Genomic DNA, 5,537 nt, shown 5'->3' on the forward strand with positions numbered 1-5,537 from the left:
TTTTTTTGAGTAAAATAGTTAAAAAAGTCCTCACAAAGTTCCGAGGAGGCCTCAGATAATAAATTCATTGTTGGGTTTAAAAGAGAATCAATCATATCAAACAAAGCTTTTGGTCTATTCACATTATCAGCAATTAACTGAGAGAAATAACTAGATTTAGCATGTTTTACTGCTATTTGATAATTAGAGAGACTTAACTTTAAGATATCAAAGGAAACATGCAGCTTACCTTTTTCCCACTTTCGCTCTGCTTTCCGCCACTCTTGTCTAAGAGTGCGGGTGTTTTCATTTAACCATGGCTGGCCAACACCCTTTACCCTTTTATGCTTAAGCGGAGCAACAGTGTCCAAAGATGTAGAACAAGCTTTATAAGATCCTTCAATCAAACTTTCAGTATCAGTTTCGTTAAGGATATCATTGGTAACATGTAAAGAATAATGTTCCGAAAACAAATTTGCAGTGTTAGAATTGATAACTCTAGACCAATGTGAATGCTGAGCGAAAGTAGGTGATGGAGAAAAGCATTCAGATTCAAACAAAACTGGATAATGATCAGACACACGTGCCTCAATAACCTCCATGTTTGAGATCAAAAGGCCACGGGACAACACCAAGTCAAGTGTATGACCCAAATTATGAGTTGGGCCACATATATATATTGTTCAACATTCAGTGACTCTAAAAGAGTTACAAATTCCTTGACCAATGGTTTCGAAGGACAACAAAAATGAATATTAAAATCCCCAATGATTCGTAATCTATCAGCCCGAGTCACCAGATCAGACAGAAATTCAGAAAATTGACAGATAAAATCCTTATTCCATTTAGGGGGTCTGTAAACCAAAGCACATGGTACAGGCCCCTTTACATCAACCTTCAATAGCTGGACTTCAAAACTGGAGAAAGTATCAGTGGGCACAGTCTTACATTTAAAACAGCTTCTAAAAATAGTTGCAACTCCAGAGTCTGGGACATTGTGCTGATGTTGTAAACTCTGTCCATGCTGTAACTATTCATGAAGGTCCAATGTAAAGAAAAGCAACTGCGATTTTTGGAGAAAAGACTTTGAAGAATATCCCGGGTTCAGTACGGTAAGCTCTGTCAACAGCATTTTGGGGCATAACGGCCATTACTACAGAAAAATGTTTTTGATTCTCCCCTTATGTAAAAATTGTGGTAACAGTAAGACATTTACAATGGAAGTAAAACAGGAACAGGCACTTTATGAGTTTAAGGCAAGACACTACAAGCAACCCCATTCGTTTTTTTTCAGGCACTGGTAAATTTTGCGATTTTGGGCAATTTTAACTTTCATTTTTCTATCTAGTGAAAAGTTATTTTTATACATTTTATCTATTAGCATCACTAGATTTCAATTATAATACACTGGCCATTTTCTCGAAAGGAGTTTTTTCCACTTCAGCAGCACTTAGAGCAAATTTTACAGTTTCATTCCTATCTAAATTCTGAAGGTTTTTACAGACATTTATAACATTTTATAAATTATTAATAAATTCATAAATCAGAAAATGAAATCAAAAAAATTATTGAGTGATTTAAAAAAAGGAAAATTCAAAATATTAACGTTCAAAACATTAATTAGTGTCAACAAATTGAAACTAAAATTTCGAACCTGGCATTATCCAATGTTCAGATTTCTGTTCTGGAAATGTATGTTTTGCAAAAATATTTTGTGTCTTCAACAGAAGAAAGAAACCCATAGAGGTTTGGAGCAACTTAAGGGTGAGTAAATGATGACAGACTTTTCATTTTTGGGTGAACTATCGCTTTAAAAAAGAAAAAAAAGTTAATTGCATAATGCTAAAACACACAAATTCTTCATTAATATATATATATTTGAACTATAAAGTGTCTTAATCATCCACTTAGTGGTAGGACTACTTTAGGTTGTGTTGTTTCGTTCATGTAAACGGGCTCATTGTAGTATCCCTGTGTGAAAATTATCAATTCACTGACCTTGACCAGCACTGATGAGGTCAGTAAGCAATTGTATCTCACATTAGAAATGTACTTCCATTGTGTTTTACTGGAACCACCATTTTTGGTTTAGTTGAAATGATTATCAGTGGTAACCACAGACTGTATAAAAACATGGACGTAGTGTCCGTGACGTCACCCGTAGGTTCCTGAAGAGGTTTTTGAAGCTCAAAGTGGGCGGAGTCAGCCGTCGCCATCTTGGCAGCGCGTCACCGCGCGTCACTCCTGGATAATCGAAAATGGGCAAGGAGGCAGAAGCAGGTTGCTGAAACCACGCCCACCTAGCTCGACGGTGGTGACCGCAGCGGCAATCCACCTGTCACTCAAGTGGCCACGCCCTTAATTATGCAGAACTTTAAGGCTTAATATAATTTAAACGGATGACTTATAAAACAATTCACCCCCCTCACAGTTGTCATGAAGGGCAAAATTAGCTATATAGACCAAAATAATTTTTTGAACCAGGCTGTAAACATGTTTTTTTCTGCTGTAAAGTTGGGCATTTTAACATGGGGAGTCTATGGGATTGACTCCCTTTTGCAGCCCGCCTCTAGCGGCAAGTCGATGAATTACAGTTTAAGTCACTTCCGTGTTGGCTTCACGAGAGAGAGCGAGAGGTTGCCGCTTGGTGGTAACCGAAAACACACCACAAATGCTGTACATTTATACTAAACTCAGAATATTCCTTCAACTTGATCACGTGATTCGCACATTGTAAATATGGTGATTTAAATTTTTATAGCTAAACGGAACTTGACCGATGAAGCAACGAAGTCTATTTTTTATGCTATTAAACTGATTGTATAGACAGTTGAAATGGGTTTCCTACAGAAAAGTACAGAAAAGGTTTTATTTCAATGTATGTTGTATGCTAATGTGGTAATTCGGCTGCTCTTAACGACAGTTTGTCCAGTTTTTTAAGCTCTATTTGACTGACATTATCGAACCTACTGCACATTGTATATTTTTATGCTAATAGAGTCTGAGCTTGTAAATCTTTTTAAAGAGACGCTTCATGTTCTCGCTACAAGTGTCCTTGTGATGGTCAAGTGAACTTATCGTATTTTTGTCGGAAACAACGAAGCTTTCGTCGACACACTCGCACACAGTGACAGCAGCGGTTCCACGGGGCTCTTCTGGAAATTAGTGTTGAGTCGTTCTTCTGGAAATTAGTGTTGAGTCGTTCTTCTGGAAATTAGTGTTGGGTCGTTCTTGAACGAATCTTTAATGTGACTCGGGAAGAACGAGTCGTCTCGGGGAGTGATTCGTTCAGTCGCGCATGCGCATCATGCTATAGGTTCTGTACTGGAATTAGTCAGGTAGTTCACCTGTTTCGAGTCTTCGGGTTTTTCTGAGTCGTTCGTTCATCACGTGACAGCCCCATAAGCTTTAACCAATGCAGTCTGAGCCGGAAAGAGAATTGATTAGTTCATCTCTCGAGTCTTCGGGTTTTTCGAGTCGTTCGTTCATCACGTGACAGCCCCATAAGCCCAAACCCGAAGACTTGTCAGATGAGGTGAGGTGAGCTAATCATAGACTGAAGACCCAGGTAAACAATGAATGAATCTTTTCTGTTTCTTATAGCAGTTTTGTATTGTTTGTAGTGTGATCAACGTTTGCGTAAGTAGTAGACGTGTTAGGGAAGTAACACGTAACATTTTAATTATATTTTGCTAAAATGAACGAAATGACTCGAAAAAAGATTCGTTCATTTTGCTGAACGAGACTCAAAGGTCAGAGTCGGTAAAATGATCCGAACTTCCCATCACTACTGGAAATTTCTGCAGCTTATCCGTTAACGGACGTCCTGTTCAGCTGTGACGTGAAATAATGTCCAGTAGCCCTCGGGGTTTGTGGAAGATCTTCTGTCGTTCCTCGTGGAATATGAAAACAACTCAAGAGGCATTTTGAGTTAATGGGTAATTGTAAGCAAACGCCTGAGTGATCATATCAAACGCATGAGTAAATTCTGACTTGGTTTTGGGACGTCCCGTCATGTACTACTACCTTAATATTGATAATCGATGTTTTTCGACTAACAAGGCTGCTTACCTTGACCTTTCTTTTTGTATAAAGAAATGAAGCTATATTAAAGTATGAGCCATACTCAGTTCTCCTGGCGTCGAGTCGTTCTTTTGGTCTGGCAGAGTTGGAGCACGTGATCATCACAAGCACGCGCTTTCCGATCATTACCGATTCATCATCCGAGCCAGATCGTGGGACTTGACAGCGGAGCAGAGCAAACAGTAAGAGCATCCAAAAGGTTTGGAAATGTTAAACATTTTGGCAGATGAGAGCAACGGAGTGACGTCAACGCTGGAGAAGCAGGCCAGGTGGATTCAATCTATAACGTTTTGATTATTTGAAAAAAATAAAAAAAAGATTTGTGTTTTTTGATGATTCTAGTAATGAGGTTTAGTTTAGAATTTATTTTGCAATCATTTGTAATTTTTCATTTATAAATTTACATGAGAAATTCTTTAGTCTCTTTGGTTTTGAGACTTTATTCTTTGCAACTTCAGGGATCTTATCTTTGCACAATCAGCTTGTAACACGCCAAAGAGAAAGGAAAACTTGAAATCGCATCATATGACCCATTTAATATTCTCTTGAAGGTGTTTGTACATGTGCGTAAACAGAAAAATGGGTTTTATCAGCACCAGTGCTGCAGAATGTCAGTTAAAAAGGATTTATTAGTACGCTTCATGACTGCTGGGACGTTGATGCACTACATTTGACTCTGAGAAATTGAATGTTGGTCTAATTTCTCATTTATTTAAAATGAGAACCCCTTTCATAACCCAAACCATTTGCTCTTGTGTTAAGGTAGTAAAGCTCATTCATTTTCATCATGTATGAGTGACTTTTTTGTCTCTATTTTGAGCAAGAAGATTTAATAAATAGCTTTAATGAAGCCAGAGTAATTCTGTAATTATGTTTCCAGCTTTAAAGTGATTTGAGTTATTGACAGCAATTCATAAATCAGGGCTTCCCAAACGAGTTTGTGAGGGAGTTAATGAAAAGCTAATTAAATCAGAGTAACAAAATGTAATTTTTCTACTAAAAAGCAATAAAAATACATGTTAGCATATAAATAAAATGCAATATTTAAAAACAATTAACAAAAACGGTATATAAAACTAGTAAAAAGAGATTCAATATTTTTAATGTTTACCTGCAGTGTTAAATTACTGAAAATGTAAATAAAAAAATCTCAGGGGTATGGTAAGTAAATATTTTAGATCAAAGGGGTTCAGATGACAAACAGTTTGATCATTCATATCATAGATCAGTGAAATGAGTCCAGCATTGACTTCAGTTTGGAATTCCACTTTGTTTTATTCTTACAGAAATCTGCGACAGTGTATTTCTGATGATTACCAATGTGCAAGAAAATGTAAATAAAAAAATCTCAGGGGTATGGTAAGTAAATATTTTAGATCAAAGGGGTTCAGATGACAAACAGTTTGATCATTCATATCATAGATCAGTGAAATGAGTCCAGCATTGACTTCAGTTTGGAATTCCACTTTGTTTTA

The sequence above is a fragment of the Sinocyclocheilus grahami genome, unplaced genomic scaffold (genome assembly GCF_001515645.1).
Source record: "Sinocyclocheilus grahami isolate Dianchi unplaced genomic scaffold, SAMN03320097.WGS_v1.1 scaffold442.1, whole genome shotgun sequence".
Taxonomy (NCBI): domain Eukaryota; kingdom Metazoa; phylum Chordata; class Actinopteri; order Cypriniformes; family Cyprinidae; genus Sinocyclocheilus; species Sinocyclocheilus grahami.